The sequence below is a fragment of the Pinus tabuliformis genome, chromosome Q, assembly GCF_031772625.1.
Source record: "Pinus tabuliformis cultivar Carrire ecotype Pingquan chromosome Q, CPIR1, whole genome shotgun sequence".
NCBI lineage: Eukaryota > Viridiplantae > Streptophyta > Pinopsida > Pinales > Pinaceae > Pinus > Pinus tabuliformis.
In genome coordinates, this window is record NC_142296.1 from 544,382,387 (window position 1) to 544,400,365 (window position 17,979).

A 17,979-nucleotide genomic window follows, 5' to 3' on the forward strand; every position below is an offset into this window, starting at 1 on the left:
TGTACACCAGGAGTAAGGATATCAGATTGAGTGGATTTACTGATGCAGATTGGACATGAAGTTCAGTGGATTGGAAAAGTACCTCTGGGTATTGTTTCAATATTGGATCATGAATGACCTCCTGGTGCAGTAGGAAACAGAAGTCCATGGCTCTGAGCTCATCTAAGGCAGAATATATGGCGGCAAGCACAGCTCTGTGTGAGGCCATATGGCTTAGAAAACTACTTATGAACCTATTCAGAACGAATATGGAGGCGACCAGAATCATGTGTGATAATTAGAATTGCATCAAGCTCTATGAGAATCTAGTGTTTCATGATAGGTCGATGCATATTGATATCCGGTGTCACTTTGTCAAGGACTGTGTCCAACGAGGAGCTGTACAGTTGAGCTACACTCCTACAGGAGAATAGGTGGCGGATATCCTCACCAAGGCCCTTAAAAAGACAAAATTTGACTACTTCAGGGAAAAGATGGGGATGGTAAAGAACCTGTTTCAGTAGCAGAAATGGGAGTGATAACTGTAAGGATGCGGAGTGAGTTGCAGTGCAGATGCAGTGTTGGGAGAAAGGACCAGCAGCAGTACGGATGCAGAGGAAGTTGTTGTACAGATGCAGCAGTGGCAGCAGCAGAGCCATGGGAAATAGTACAGGATGCAGCAGTGCAGAGGATGTTGGGTAGGGAGGCTTAGCATCAGCATAGGGATCGATGCCGGATGATTAGGGTGATACTCAGTGAGGAGTATTACTAGAGCACAGTCCTCGCTAAAAGGGAGTGTTGATTTGGGGTAGCATCGGATGTGCTCTAGCCACAAAAATTGGTGGAGAGGCTAAGGCACATGAGATCTCCAATACCCAGAAAGGGTTTGGGCAAATTCTAAACAGTTTGGGAGATACTAAAATAATTAATATTTTTAATGTATTAATGTGTATTAATATAAAATTGTGTTAGAATGGTCCAAAAGTCATGGATCAAGCCAGATCTAATCTTAGTCGTTGATTAGGGACTTAATCTCGGCCGTTGATTTGTCAACAAGAAAAGTATAAGAGGAGAGTTGAGGTTCACTTGGAAAATGCACTGAGGGAGACTAGTCAGTTCAATTTCTAGAGCGGGGTTAGCTGAGAAATTGAACCAGTGGTCTGGTGAGCAGTCAGGAGGCAGCAAGTACGAAGCAGATAGGCGGGATCAGCCACTAGAGATCAGCGTTGAGGCAGGAGAGGCAGACGCATGGGCTTTTTAGGCAGACACAGAGGCAGCAAAAGAGTGCGCAATCACTTGTTGCGCCTACATGAGTGACGCAGAGAGGCCCAGGGCTAATGCAGTCAAGCAGGGGCTGATGCAGAGGGTTTGAGAGCTACGCAGAGGTCAATTGGGTTGACGCTGGGACTGAGAGAAGTGCTAGAGAATTATTTCTCTCTGTCATTAAGCCAGTTTGGCACCCTGTTGTAAAGAAGAATTGTTGAATAATAAAATCCTCCCTTGCTGCATCGGTTTTCCCACATTGGGTTTTTCTGGGGACTGTTGTCCAAAATATCTATGTCAATGTGTTAATGCTTGTGCATATGTTTGTTTCTGTATTACGGTGTCATATCTGCAGTAGTATTTATTTTAATGTTTATTGAAGTAATTTCATAAATAACTTAATGTGGAATAAGTAGAAAAAATAAATTAGTTGCTGCGGTGATAGAATTTTCACACATTCAGCCCAAAAATGGTAAATACACTTGGAGCAACAAAAGTCTAGGCCAAGGTAATACCAAAGAGAGATTGGACGGATTTTTAATCTAAGATAGCATCATCATATACTACATCTCTGTGATTTCAAAGATCATCCCTTCAGTTGCTTCAGACCACAAGCCTATTGCCATAAAATTCGGGGAAAGTGAAAATTTGGGACCTCTTCCCTTTCGTTACAATCCCCTCTAGACAAATTTTGAAGAATTCAGAACTCTAGTCTCCACAACATGGAATCAATGGATCCCCAAGTTTTGTTTGGGAATCAAAGCTAAAAAATGTCAAAAAACTCTAAAAGATTGGGCTCGATTGCATTATAAAGAACCTCAGCAAAAGAAAGTAGAGCTGCAAAGGGAGCTTGAAAATGTTCAAAAGATCATGGAGGAAGGAGAAGTAACAAAAGAGAACCAGCTGAAAGAAAAAGAAATACATTGGGAAATTTATAAGAACAACAGAAATGAGGAAGAGACCTGGAGGCTAAAGTCTAGAAACTTGTGGATTCAGGTCAGTGATAAGAATATTGCATTCTTCCATAACACCACTAAAATGAGAATAATCAAAAACCACATAGAGACAATCAAAGGAGAAGGGGATGTTGAAATAAAGGGACAGGAAGAAATAAAAAGGGAAGCATATCAGCACTTCAAAAGTTTGCTCTCAGCAAGATCTTGGGAACCAAAACTATGAAGACTTCACAAGGCACATCCCTAAATTAATTTTAGAAGAGACAAATTATGCTATCACAAAAGAAGTGGAAGAAGATGAACTTCAGCTAGCCATTTGGAATCTTCAACCAGATAAAGCCCCGGGCCCTGATGGTTTCTCCATTGCGTTCTATCGTTCTTTTTGGTTGCTCATTAAAAAGGACCTTCTAAAGATGGTCTGATGGATCTTTAAAAAAAAATAGGTGGTATATGGCCCTTATCCCTAAGGAAGCTAAACCCTCCTCCTTTCATCGCTTTAGACCCATATCCTTATGCAACTCCTCCTATAAAATTATCTCCAAAGTTCTAGCAAATCAGCTCAAGCCTCTCCTCCCCAACTTGATTTCTGAAAATCAAGGAGGCTTTGTACCGAATAGGCAAATTGTCGATAATATAATGCTTGTTCAAGAAGCCATTCACTCCAGTCTATCTAGAAACGAAAAAGGCTTCATCTTGAAACTAGACATGGCTAATGCCTTTGATCGAGTCAACCATTCTTTTTTAATTGTTGTTCTTCATAAGTTTGGCTTCGCTTCATATTTCATAGATCTCATAAAAGCCTGCATTATTGGCCCCTAGATTGCCCCTCTTATCAATGGCAGACCTGGTGGTTTTTTTCAAAGTTCAAGAGGCTTAAGACAAGGTTGCCCACTCTCTCCATTCCTCTACATTATCATGGCAGAATCTCTTAGCAGAAACTTAGAGCACAGCAGACAGAATGGCACCATCATCGGTCTCTATTTTAGCAGAGGAGTCAAGAGCATAAACCATTCACAATTTGTTGATGACACCTTATTCTTAGGGGGAGCCTCGTGTATTGTTGTTAAAAGATTCAAAAACATTTTGGACAGATTCTTGGAGGTCTCTAGATGCCTCCTAAACAATTTAAAAAGCAGTATTTATGGATGGAATACCCCTGCAAGAACTCTTCAGCGTATTTCTCAAATACTAGGAGTCCCTTTCAAAGCAAACTGGGGTCACTTCAAACACTTGGGACTGCCAATTTCTAAAGATATCTTGAAGTTGGAGATTTGGATTTCTTCCATAGATAAAATGAAGAAGAAAATTCAAAATTAGGGCATGCTTTGGCTCAATCTAGCTGGGAGAGTTACTTTGATCAAATATGTCTTATCAGCTCTTCCACTTTATCAATTTTCTATCATACAAGCACCTGCTAGAATACAAAAGCAAATAGAGCTCATTATCAGAATTTTTTTATGGCAAGGGGGCAAATCAGAGACCAAAAAATTTAGTCTGATAAATTGGAAACAAGTAATAACTCTGTATGAGAATGGTGGCATTTCCATTCGACTTCCTGGTCTAATGAATATCACTTTCAGAGCAAAGATCATATGGAGATTCATAACAGGGGAGCCCTCCTGGTGGAAACAAGTTTTGGAGGCAAAGTACTTAAACTCCACTCGTCAGCATTTTCTAACAGCAAAAATGCCCATCAGACCATGTTCGCAAATTTGGAAGCTTCTTAGAAAAGCTCTGCCTCTTGTAAAAGAAAACATATCCAGAATTTTAGGTGGTGGTCAAGACATTAACTTATGGAGAGATAGTATCATGGGAAATTCTCCTCTCTCTGAACTTCGAGGCATACAACCACTCATGACTTGGATGACAAATAAAGGAATATATTCTCTCGACCAAATCTCAATCTAGAACCAACAAGATAACTCATGGGAAGGTTGGCCCCCCCAGCCTTTCCTCCTGATCTCAGCAATCAATGGAATTTGCTCCTTTCACACCTCAAGGGAGCAGCTCCAATAAGCCTTGGTTAGCAAGACAAATTCAAATGGAACCCATCCGAGGGGATTTTTCTGTAAAATCAGGTTATGTGAAGCTTCAAGAAGAATATGGACATCAGGATTGGCCTCTTTGGAAATCAATTTGGAAAACAGAGAGCCTTCCAAAAATCAAAATTTTTATTTGGACTATGCTAAAAGGAAAGATCCTAACTGCAGAAAATCTAAAGAAAAAAGGCATCCATGGTCCTTCAAGATGTCCCCTGTGTCAAAAAGAGGAAGAAACAATTCAACATCTCTTCTTAAGTTGCAAATTTTTTGAAGAATGTTGGCTCTCGTTGATCTGCCCGATTGAGGCCAATATCAACTTTAATCTCACCCTCTCAGAATTCTATGCTAATTGGAAAGTAAGCTATCCCTATTCTTTAAAAAACAAGAATTTGATAAAGAGGTTTTGGAGAAGTCTCCCTTCATTTTTATGCTGGCAAATATGGCTCACCCGAAATAAACAAATATTTCAAAACATAAAGCCAGAAGTTAGGAAAATTTTAGCCAAAACTTGGGGATTGGCTTCTGAATTTCTTTTTGCAAAGGAGCAAAGAAATTGGACAAGAGTATCCTTCAACATGAAGAGAAAATCTGGATCAATTTTGTTTTAGACAGACCTCAAATCATGGGCAGCCCTCTCAAAACCATTCTCTGCAAGCCCAAAGATTGGAAAATTCGTCTGAAAGAAAGGGATTTTTTGATATGGTTAAATTCCCTAAAAATACCATGTATTTTTTTTATGGAGCTTCAAAATCCAACCCAGGTAGAGCAGGTGTTGGAGGTTACATCATCGATCATGAGAATGCAAGCTCGATCTCCTTCGAGTGGGGTATAGAAACAAACAATAAAGCGGAAGCATATGGGTTTCTACTGGGATCCCAAATCCTAAGCAGCAAAAATTATATGAACCCAGTCATCATTGGGGACTCCTCAATCCTAATTCAACAAATGATTAAGAATTCAAAGCCGAAAAATGTTGATCTCGGTCAAATTACTACCAGAATCCAACATTAGCTAAAAAATTTAGGAAATGTTTCCTTCTTTCACGTTCTAAGAGAGAACAATAAGTTGGTTGACAAGCATGCAAATAATGCTTGCGTCTGACCCCAGGGAGAAGTAAAAATAAATAATGAGATCCTCTCCAAAGTCATCCCCTAATTCCTCCCATCCCTCCCCTCTCTCGCTTGTTTATCACGTGTTCAGAAAAGATTTCTCTCAGCTCTCGTACCTTCGCTCCATGGTCAACAACCTTATCCCTTCGATCTCCTCACCTGCCACAACTCCCATCTCAAAGCGAATATGCATCCCTCCTCGATCTAATCCCTATGCCATTTGCGCTTCTCAATACCATTGTAATCATGCCTACTTAGACCATTGGGTTTCCCATTTGACTCTCCCTTCCTATTTCTTCCTATCTCCGCCTTCGTTTCCTTGCGCTACCCTCACTCTTCACTCTAGCATTTCCTTTCTTCTTCCCCTGCAACGCCAGTTCCTCCCCTCTTCATTCTCCTCAGCTCCCTCAGTCCCCCTGCTTCCTTCGTCATGGATCCCACTGATTTGTTTCCTAAGACTCAATCTTGCCCTCACTATAAGTCCCTCAAGGTCGCTCTGGATCAGATTGGATCCATGCATACTCATTGGCGGGATAAAAGAAAAATAGATATTGTGTATCTATATTATCAATGCAATGAGTACAAAAAACAATTCGAGCAACTCAACAACAGATGTGCTCATTTGGAAAATGCAATCAATGTGTTGCAAGAGATGGTTGCCAAAAAACCAGGAGAATGCTCAAATACTTTGGATTGTGGCAGTAAGATCCAAAAGACAGAGGAAAAGTCAGTCAACAAAGACTAAGAGGAATACCAACTCATGGCTCGCTATGACTCTCCTTTTAAATCAACAGAAATTACTCCCTACTCTTGGCTTTTTACTTTCAATCATATTTAGCTATGCTATGTAAATGTATTCTGCTTCTTCAGCAATTTGTTAGATCTTTCAAGTTAAATGCAATAGGTAAATTAGGAACTTTTGAAGTTAATGTAACAACTGGAAAGGAAGGATCAAGGATTTTTGTCTCTCCATCTCCCTTGATTGCTTTAGCCTTTATGTACTGGGGAGCCCTGCTCTCTCTTATTTTGGAATGAATATAACATACCCAAATTTGTCAAAAAAAAATATTTGCCCCTTTTTATTTAATTATAATAATACCAAAATAGAGTTGGGCAAAATTCCTTAGTCCCCTTAACAATTTTCCCCTCTTGCTAGCCTAAAGGAAACAATTAGGCAAGCGGGAATGGCATCTTCGTGCTCAGGATATTGGGGCCATTACAGTACAAACCACTCCAAAGGAGTCTCATTGAGTCATCATCATCAAATCACCATCTGCAAGGCAACATCCATCAAGTATGGTACAAAACCAACCCAAGGGCATTCTGCAAGGTCCTATAGTACAATGATTTTGGAAGCAATGCACCAACAGTGAAGCTCATTAGTCAAAATGCTATAGGAAGAAGATGACATTATTTATGTTATCACATGGCCCAATGTCCCTCAAAAGCTATATAACAACCTGCCTAGAAATGCTTTGGTGGAGTCACATGTGGATTGGGCGTACATCTTTGAAGTGTTGAAGAAGCATGCTAAGATGCCCAAGGGATGGCCAATGAAACCTGGAGCAAAATCCTAGCACAGATCATGGATCTAAGTGAGGTCGTCATCAAAGGTACCTCAAAACATAAATGGATCAAAGTGGACCATATTTAACAGACAAGGCATCAAATTGCATCACATAAGCCTCATCTTCAAATGTCTTTCTAGCTTAAGACTTATAAACAAGTTATCCCACTTAAGTATGGGAGCGTTATCAATGGGCTCTGTTGACCACTCTGTGTCAATGACCCCATAGCAATACACCCCTTTTTTTGCAAAAGGGATATCGCCTGATCGATGTGTCTGTGTCATCCAGTTGTCATCATCAGCCTTATCATCATGTTATAATGTAAACCCATTCGGCATGTATATGATGTAAATAATCTCAGCAGAACCGTGTCATGTATGTAACAACCTAAGTGAACCTACCTTTCTAATGATGATCTCCATTCTGGAAAGTTTTTTGTCTCACCGATCCATTCTCGGATGATTAATAGAGTTTTCCCCTCCTGTCTTACCCCAAAACTGGAATGGATTTTGTCGCTATGATCTTAGGCACGTCCTAATGTTCTAGATCAAGTCTATGTAAAAGTAATTTGGAAATAATCCTAACTATTTGGTTAGGTTATTTTATTACAAATTGCTTGGTCTGTTGGATTATATTTGTGTCACAGAAACAGGTAGTCTTTGAGGGTCTATTACAAATGGGTTTTCCCCCATTATGATGTAACAAAATATGAAAATCATAATGTAAAGTGTCTTGAGGGTTGGAAAAATAAATTATCCCCTCATAGGTTAATTAATTAAAATTTCTGGCCAAAAATTAATTAAAATCCTAAGCCAGAAATTTAATTAATTCTAGGTCGTACGTAAATTTAAATTTTCCAAAAGCAAAATTCGTCGGTCCTAAAAACTTAAATTTTAAGATGTTCAAGATTTAAGATAAATGTAAATTAATTATTTTGATAAATTTTAAGCCTTTGATCCCTGGGGATAAGTCAAAGTCAAATTTTTGGGGAAATTAACTCAAAAAATTAATTTTTGAGTTAATTAAAATGCATTTAAACGAAAATTTCGAATTTCCTCAAAAAAATAAATATTTCGACGGATGAGATTAAAAGAAATTTTGATCTTCATCAACGGTTGAGATTATTTTGACGAAAATCACTCGAACTAGCCGAAATATGAGGTCATTTGTCAGTCGATCCATCCAATCTCTGAGTCATGTGCTTAGCAAAAAGCTCTTGTATAATCGTTTTTTGGATAATAAATAAAGACTTTGGAGTTAAGTCTTGCTAGTGTTACTCTTCATGGGAATACTGTAAGATGTGTTGTTTTCATGCATAATATTTTTTAAAGCCATTGATGGTAGCTTTTGAAGAGTGATTTGAGTACAGGTATCTTGCTCATTCACTGGGGTTTGAATAATAATTTAAATTTTGAACGTAATAGCAAGTATCTCTATTTGTTTAAATTTTATTATTATTTATTCGCTCTATTTTTTATGGCTAGATTGAGTTTTGCAACGAAATCTTGATTTTAGATGCTCGGGCGTTATGGGAAGTTTTCAATTGGACCAGCCAACTCTCGATCCGTATTTTCTGAAGAGCCCAGCGAAATTAGCTATGGGCTTATCATAAGAATATATCATTTTAATCAAAATTTCTAGGAAATTTTTTAAGGTTTTCTGGCTACCATTTTCTGCTGCGATTTGTCACCTCTGCAAAAATTTTGACTTATTTTCCTCTGCATTTTCCTTTGCTGCATGTGTTTTTCTTTTTCTTTCTTCCTCCTACAGCCTTCTTTTCTCTTGTTGTGTTTTTCTTCCTTCATTTTCCAATTTCTAACCCCTGCGTTTTTTCGCAGCTTTTTTCCAATCTCTTCCCTTTCATCCACGACTCCATCTCTGCATCCCCCCTGCTGCCCTCCTTGTTACGCTCCCTTTCCGCTGCTCCAGCATCAAAACCCTTTTGCCGCCTCTGCCTACACGTTGTAGCTCCATCCTGTGGTAGCCTTGCATTCCTTGTGGCTCCTCGACCTCCATCGCTTCCAGTTTCCTCATCGTTGCCTTTCGTTTCTGCTGCCAAAGCATCCTCACCCTCCTTTGCAGTGTTTCCTCATCAACCTGCGTATATCTCTTCCCTCCACTCAGTCCTCCATGTCCTATTGTCCCTGCATCAAACCTTCAAAAGTTGCTTGTAGCCTTCATCTCCTTCTCTCACGCGTCCTCCCTTAGCTCCCCCTTCCATATCCCTCTCCTCCGTTGAGATTTCTTCTCCGTCATCGTTGCCCTCTCCACACATGCACACAAAACGCACAAACAGCTCAATTCTCTTTTTTTTATTCATTTGTATGTGTTAGGGTTAGCTCTTCTTTAATAAAACTCGATTTCATTTTTAATTTTTTGCTTCGATTTAATTTTATTTTTGTTTTGACTCCTAGGATTGTTTTATTTTGATTTTAAAATTTTTTCTTTTTTTGGTTTTGTTTTACAATTTGATTTTTTTTACTTATGATTTTTTTATTTTTGTTTTAATTTTGATTTCATTTAAAAGCATTTTAAACATTTAAAAAAAAAAACTAAAAAAATTAAAAAAGAAATTGGTGACTTTGAAATTGCGAATGAAATAAATCAAAAAGAGAATTTGAGCTTTCACATTTAAAAAATTAAATTTTTATGTACGGCCCATTACAAATTTAAATTTAATTAAGGTCTTTTGATTTTTATCTTTGGTCACATTAAAAAAATTAATTGCCACATTAAAAATTGTCTAAGGAATAATTAAATTGTTAATCTAAAGTTCCTTCTTGGTGTCCTTTTTGTGTTAAAGGTAAAATTTAAAAGGAAAATTGTGTGGTATCAATATTTTAATTTCTCTAGAGTCAAACAAGCTTACTATTTTTCAAATCATCTCTAAAGATTGATTATAGGAGAACGACAATTTTTTTCTAGATCTAGGTCATTAAAGAAAAATCATTTATATTCTAAGATTGTGAATTGCTTAGTATTTGAATTTCATGGTTCTTCATGGTATTTAAATCTTTCGAAATTTAATTGCTATACTATTTTGCATCGTTGTTTCTTCTGAATAGCTTGATTGTGTTTTTTCAAATAGGTTCGTGGTTAATTGAACATCTAAGACACTAGTCTAAAAATCATTTCTATCTTGTGGTTGTGTCTTATTCATCTCAATTAATCAGAACTTGTCTCATTTTCATTAAGATATTCAACCTTAAGTTTCCTAGAGCCTGTGCTCCACAGGTTTCCTTCATTCATTTACCCCTACGGACTACTCCCTTTGACTTGTCTAGGAGAGAGTCTAAACAGAGTGAGTAAGGATTAGAGTGACAGCCCTTACTCTAAGCGTTGTCGCGGTGCCTAGACACTTTGTGTGACAACAGGCCCTATTAGGTGCTTCCAACCTCAAGTGGAGAAACAAATCCTAAGGCAACCTACCAATCAGAAGGCCCAAGTGAAAGGGTGAAATAGTTTAGGTTTGACTTCATGGAAGATACCACTATGGTGTATCATCCATGCAACCAATGTCCTTGAGTAATATGATGTGAAGAGGGAGCACTTAAGTTACCCCTTTCCTCAGCCTATTTTTAGCACCCCTCAAGTGCACCATTATCTTTAATGATCTTTTTTTTGCATGGATCACTTGGGCTACAAGCATCAACAGATGTGTCAATCACCCCTTAAAGATATATAGCAATTCATTACTCATCGAGTTTGGGACATTCAAAAGTTCCTTTATTTAGATAGATCGTGATATGTTTCGTACTCGCAGAGAGCTAATGAGAGGGGTAGAGCTCAGGTTAGGTTGTTGTCGATGCACTTTCATTTGTCCTAGCCATCTTTTGCCTTTTAACATTTTTCTTTTAGTGTAGTTACATAGGCTTTTAACTTTCTTTCAACTGCATCAACTTCTTAGGGCTAAGATTTTGAGACCTTACTCAAAGACGGCATATGGGAGAAACCAAGGAATGTGAGCAGTAAGAAATCAACCCGAAGAGGGGAGATGGGACAAGGGGAATGGCAGAAAGTGGTAATTATGGAATATCATGGGCACGCAACATCAATCAAGACCTCCTATTTGTGCCCCTCCTAAACAGTGGAAAGAAAGGCCTCAAGGAGGGTTACACAAGACTACGAGCGAGATATAACCATATCGCACCAAGGTGAAGTAGGGGAACAAGGATACAATCAAAAGCGATCAATCATCCAATTGACCAATGATCCACACTAAAATGCCTCAAACCATTAAATGAAAGCACGTGTTACAAAAATGGTTATCATACCCCATATTTGAAGACCCACCTTCATTGGGTGTGTTGATCACTCCATGTCAACTACCCTATAGCAGTACACCCCTTTTTTTGCAAAAGGGATTTCATCATGTTCTAGTTTCAAATCATCCTGGATTCATCGGTCATCAGTCATTAGTCTAAATTATAAACTCATTTTGTAGTATGTAATGCAAATGATCTTAGTAAGACCATATGCATCTAACAACCTAGGTAAGATTATTATTTTGATGACGATTTTCATTCTAGGAGGTTTTTCATTTCACTAGTTCATCTACGTTTCTAAACACAAATGATCAACAGAGTTTTCCCTTCAGCCTCACCCCAAAGCTAAGGTGGATTTTGTCGTCAAGATCTGAAGTAAGTCTTAATGTTACTGTCGAGTCTTCTATAAAGTGATTTGGGAATAATTTTAGCTAACTGGCTAAATTATTTTATTACAAATCACTTGGTCTACTAGATCATATTTGAGTCGCAGAATTGGGTAAATAATTGAGGGTCTATAACAAATGGGTGTTCCCCCTTCATGAGTTAAATGTAATTACCTTATGTAAATAATATTTTAGCCATGATGTTAAAATATTAGGGAATAATCTCAATTCCCCTCATGTGTCAATTAATTAAATTTTCTGAAAAAAAAATAAATGAAAAATCATAAGTCAGAAATTTAATTAAATAGAGTCAGTCAAGTCTTCGGAAAAATAAATTCTCCAAATTAAGAAATTTGTGGGTTCTAAAAAATATATATTTTTTGGAGGTCCTCCACCAAGGGAATATTGAAAATATCAAGAAATTTTGGACCTTTGGACCTTGATAGTTAAGTCAAAGTCAATTTTTTGAATAAATTAGCTCAAAATAATTAATTTTGAGCTAATTAAAAAATAATTAAAAGAGAAATTCGAAAATTCTTCAAAAAATAAATATTTCGACAATAAAAATTAAAAGATAATTAAATCTTTATCGGTGGTCGAAATTTCTTTAACGAAGATCAAGCCAACTAGTCATTTGGAGAATTTATCTATAAATTAGAGGTCATTTGTTTCATAAAAGATCTGATCATTGAGTCATGTACTTTCTCTTGAAGCTCTCTTATAATCTTTTTTGAAATAATAATAACACAAAGTCTTTGGAGTTTACATTGATAGTGGTGTTCCTCTCCTGCATCTTATGGTAATGTTTTTTTTTTAATGTTCTGTTGAATATTATTCTTTATAAATTGTTGGTTAATAGCCTTCGTAGAATAATCTATTGCACAGGAATCTTGCATAGGTTATTGGGTTTGAAATAGCATTTTAATTTCATAGAGTTAGAAGGTATCTCTAATTCTTGAAAATTTATATTGTTATTTTACGTCTCTATCAATCTGACAGTTTAATCTGAAGTGTGCAGAAATCATTTGGGTTTAAAAAATTGAGCATTTGGGGACGTCCTCAGCTGGACTAGCTGACTGCCAAGGCATAAGATCTTAAGAGCCTTCCTGATCTAAATTCCTACACTTATCTTACGATTTTCCTTTCGCAAGGTCTTTGGGGCTAATACGTCGTTTTTTTTAAATTAATCATCCTTTATAGTTTGTGCTCAATAGATAAACCTAACTAAGAAGAGTTTATATCTACAAATATGGGAGCGAAGTTGGACTCATACTCCTTAGATCTGGTAGCTCTAAATTTAATTGTATAGATCTGAAATATTTTAAAATTCTAACATCTGGGTCTTGGGGTTTTAGTTCTATTTTGTATATATTGGGTCTTGAGTATTTTGTTTTTCACTTGTGCAGGTGTAGATCTAAGATTTTTCAAAAAAATCTAGGGGTTTTGAGACAGATCTAAGCCCTGGAGGGCAAGATCTTGTCTTAAACTTTTGTTTGCAGGGATGAATAACAAGATCATTCAGTAAAACTTCAAATCTAGGGTTTTATAAATTTCTGATATTGATTTAAGGCAAAACACATCAGTTTGGAGTAAAAATTTTGGGCAAAATTTTAAATTTTTTTAGGCCCTAAAGGCCTAATGCAAGCCCCTAGGGCCCTCCAAAACCCCTGTCACAACCTCAAATCCTTAACACTCTACCCTAACCCTTCTCTTCTAGCCTTTCGCTGCACTTTCTAGGATGTCACAGCCTTCACCCCTCATAGAAGTCCTCCATTTTCCTTCCGCAGCCTTCAAACCTCTCTTCCTTGTTGCCTCCCTACCTACTGTAACCCTCAAGCCTCACTCGCCGCTCTTTCCACCTGTAGGCAGCCTTCCCTTAACCCTTGCGTTGGCCCTTGCCTTTTTCTAGCCTATTTCAGCTTCCTTTCCTCATTATCTTCCTCCATTCTTTGTTGATTGGAATTTCGGATTTTCCAGTTCTGAAATCACGACCTGCAGTAGCCCTCTGCATCCTCTTTCCAATGCCACCAGTCTGATCCAAATTGGATTCTCCAAGGAAAAGTTATGTCAAATCTCCCACAGTGACCTAATTATAGACCTTTCTAGAAGAGCGAACTTGTATGAAGTGCCACGTGTCACATCTTTCACCTTAGTATCTGAAAAATATACACAGGAAACTACAGTCCATCATCTTTCTGTAACTTCTTACGAAATTTCAATCTGATGCTCAAAACAAAAGTTATGACGATTTTCCCCAGGTCACCTATTTGGAATGAAATTCAAGAGTCTGCAAAAAAAACCAACTTCCTCAGAGCATATCTCCGCAAATATAGCGCGAAAAGCTCTGAAATTCAGACCCGAGGTTTAGAACGATTTCAACCCAAATGGGTTTTGTTTTTAGCGTCCGAAACATCGCAGGAAAAAAGTTATAGCGCAAATGCCACGATGACCTATTTGAAGCAATGAAACCCTAGAATCCAAAGCTCTGATACCAAATGTTATGAAACATGCTCACAAAAAGATAGAAAAGATAGATCAACGCCTTAGAATTCAGCCTCTTCGAGGGGGTAACCTCTTTTACATTACACAAATGAACAATTCTTAGATGATACAAATGAAAAGACCTCCTTTCTATATATAGGAGTCTAAGGGGTCATAATATAACCAGAGCTGACATAACAATAATAATGTAAGGGCACAATAATAACAATAATGGGCTTCTATGGAGCACAATAGTAACAATATGGGGACTACATGGGTACAACAATATAATAAGGGGATTGTACTAAGAACAATAAGGGGTTACACTAGTAGCATAGGGGCCTAACATTGCTCAATTTGATAACATAGTTTGTCCTCTAATCTCATTTCAAGCTACCTAGAGAAGCAATTGCCCTGCCTCAAAATCTCCTAGAACTTCTTGTTACAACAAGTTTTCCCCTCATTACCACCTTTAAGGACTACCCCCTTTGACTTAGCTAGGAGAAAGTCTAAACGGAGTGAGTAGGGATCAAGGTGACAACCCCTACTCTGAGGGTTGCGCCTTAGGCGTACACTTTGGGCGACAACAAGGTGAACTAGCTAGATGAAAGAAATGATTGATTGGAGTGGTTTAGAGGCAACTGAGAGTAGCTATATGTGGATCAAAGTGGGGTTGCTACGGCAAGCTGGATCAAATGTGGAAAAAAATTCCCTTAGGGGTTACCCATAATATGGAGAGTAACAAGTCCTAGTAGGTCCGCCTCCATGATGCCTGCATACAACCCTAGGGCATAAAGATGCCCATCAAGGCAGGGAGGTACCACCCACCAAAGGGAGGGTTGCGCCTTAGGTGTACACTTTGGGCGACAACAGGGTGAACTAGCTAGATGAAAGAAATGATTGATTGGAGTGGTTGAGAGGCAATTGAGAGTAGCTATATGTGGATCAAAGTGGGGTTGCTACTGGCAAGCTGGATCAAATGTGGAAAAAATTTCCCTTATGGGTTACCCATAATATGATGAGCAACAAGTCCTAGTAGGTCCACCTCCATGATCCCGCATACAACCCTAGGGCATAAAGATGCCCATCAAGGCAGGGAGGTACCACCCACCAAAGGGAAGTCAACAATGCCATAAACTAAGCACCATGAAAATGAAGCTAAAAATACAGGTCATGACCATCCATAATCAGGGATCTAGGAGACATTTTCACAAAACACACCCACATGCCCTTATTACTTGCACACATTTGGGTTACAAATGGCATGGTTGAAAGTTCTTGAGTACCCCTAATGGAAGAGGGGTAACATGCCTCATTCCCAAAAGTTTGAAAGGTTTAAGTTATAGTCAATCTTTCAACTATAATCCCAAAATCATGAATGGAATTTTCTATGTTTCATAATTATTTTTTTTTAAACATGCTTTTTAGATGCACTTCTACATACATCATTTCCAAGCATATCGTATCAAAAAATTTCCAGAAAGCCAATGGATTGATATCCGAATCTGTATTAGCATCCATATATGTAACTGTATTATACTATTATGTAACATAAACTGTACATATTTCACTTGTAAATAAGCTTGTTTTGATGAATAAGATAATGATAATAACATTCTCCTTGCTAGTATAAATACTATTTATTGCTTTTTATATGCACTTCTACATACGTCATTTCCAACAATATCATATCAAAAAATTTCCAGAAATCCAATGGATCCATATCCAAATCTGTGTTAGCATCCATATATGTAACTGTATTATGTAACATAGACTGTACATATGTAATTTGTAAATAATTTTGTTGTGATGAATAAGATAATGATAATGACATTCTCTTTGCTAGTATAAATATTATTTATTTCTGCTCTTTTGTACAACTAAGTTGTGTACTGTGCTTCCATACAATTATGTCACGTACATACACATTCATTAGGTTTACCATATTTCATCAGCATTACACTTTGAACTAGTAATCTTAGGAAAACCATATTCAAAACCACAGCTCCCTTTCACTAAAATACTGAAATATGGGACAACAATTTTAACTACTTCGATCTGAATACAGATAAATTTAGTATGATTGCTCATAAAACAGGAATCCAAAACATGTGAAGATATATTATTGCATATGGAACATCAATCCTAAGAATAATCTTATCCAAATACTGTTGACGTTATAATGCTTGCTAATAAAAGAGGAATGCAAAGCATGTGAAGATCTAGTGTTGGATATGACACTCAACTATTTTTTGTGACTAACTTAAAAGCTCAAAGGTATCACGGGATTTGCACCTTCTTTTGCTACAACATACAAGAATGGTCACCTGTTCTCGATTTGAATTTTGGCCCTTTAATGCCTAACCATATTAGAAGGTATATCATTTATTTCTGCCCAATGTTACTTGGGAGCGGGAGCGAAAGCGGGGAGCGGGAGCGAAAACGGGAGCGGGAGCGACATTTTCAGAAGCTCCCGGTTTGGGAGCGAATCCCGGAGCGTTTTTTATATAATATATATATTTTTTATATTTTGATACATATATGTCAACAAAAACATGTAGAATAATGAATTAGATATAAAAAACATAAAAAAACATAGATTGAACCATACAACAACAATCATCTAGAAGTTATAATCTTCATCAACCACGTCCACAAGTTAGTTACATAGTAACATACAACATATTGAGTCTCATGATTCATCAATCATAAAGTTTCAAGCTTTCAAAATTCAATATATAACATTTATCATCATTGATCACAAAAGTTGTACTTGTAAGCTAAGTGTAACCATTACAACAAATAATATCTAACATGAAATGAAATGTTATAAAATGAAATGAAACGAAACAACTTTCAACTTTCATGAAGCATCATATTCATAATTCATTACTAATGAGTTATAATTGCCAACTTCAAACTTAAATTGTCATATATTGTTTAAAAAAATATCATAATAAATATGAAAGAGTCAATAGTTATAAAAGTTACTAGAAACTAGAAAAGAGAAGTAAATCTATTATCTATTTCTTATGCTTGGGCCTCTTGCCACCACGAGAAATGTCTAATTTTTTAGTCTTGTTGGAAAAGCAGGGTCTTTGTCATTAATATCACCCTCTAAGCATTAACATAAGATAGAACAAGCATAGCATGTCAAGTCAAGATTTTGTTTGAGTGATGCGTACATTTTTAGGAGGGTCATGATAGAGGAGTTCGACAACCAATGTCACTAACATCAAGGTACATAGAGGGATTGGTGCTCTTGATTAAATACGAGTTCCATACCCTAATACATGACAAAATTCAATGGAAACATTGCAATCCTGAAATCCTGAAATCCTAAAAAACTGATAAGTCTGCTGAATTTTGAATGAAATCTAAAATTCTACTTTCTCCATATGAAATCCAATGAGGCTAGAACCACTCTCAAACATCCTGAGTCATTTCATGGTAATGTTAAAAATTTAAGTAAAAGGATGAATATTAAGGAGAATGTCACTTGTCATCCTTTTACTTTAAGAATTTGACATTACCATGAATAGCATATCAATACTAGGGCCTAGACTTGATCATTAAGCTGCCCCACTCAAAAATTATTTGTTTCTTTAAAAAAAAATTGCATTTCAAACATTACTACCAAAAAAAAAATTGCAAAAAAGGCAAAACGCTCCCGAAATCGCTCCCGAAAAGGCAGGGAGCGATATTTTTTTTAGGGAGCGCGCTCCCGAAATCGCTCCCATTTCGGGAGCGATTTCGGGAGCGCGCTCCCGACCCGCTCTCGAGTCGCTCCCGCCCGGAGCGCGGATTGGGAGCGGGAGCGCTCCCCCGCAACATAGTTTCTGCCTTTTGTAATATATAATCATGCATAGATCAAAACAATATAAAATATAGAGAAAAATTAATTTAATTGAGATTGATTGCTATCAATGT

At 37.3% G+C, this 17,979-nt stretch overlaps 1 protein-coding gene across 5 annotated transcripts in view; it reads right to left on the reverse strand.

The window, feature by feature from the left end:
- LOC149220598 (POLLEN-EXPRESSED TRANSCRIPTION FACTOR 2) overlaps positions 1–17,979 on the reverse strand; it is a 305,610-nt gene that overhangs the window by 244,170 nt on the left and 43,461 nt on the right. The gene's annotated exons all lie outside the window — the stretch shown is intronic.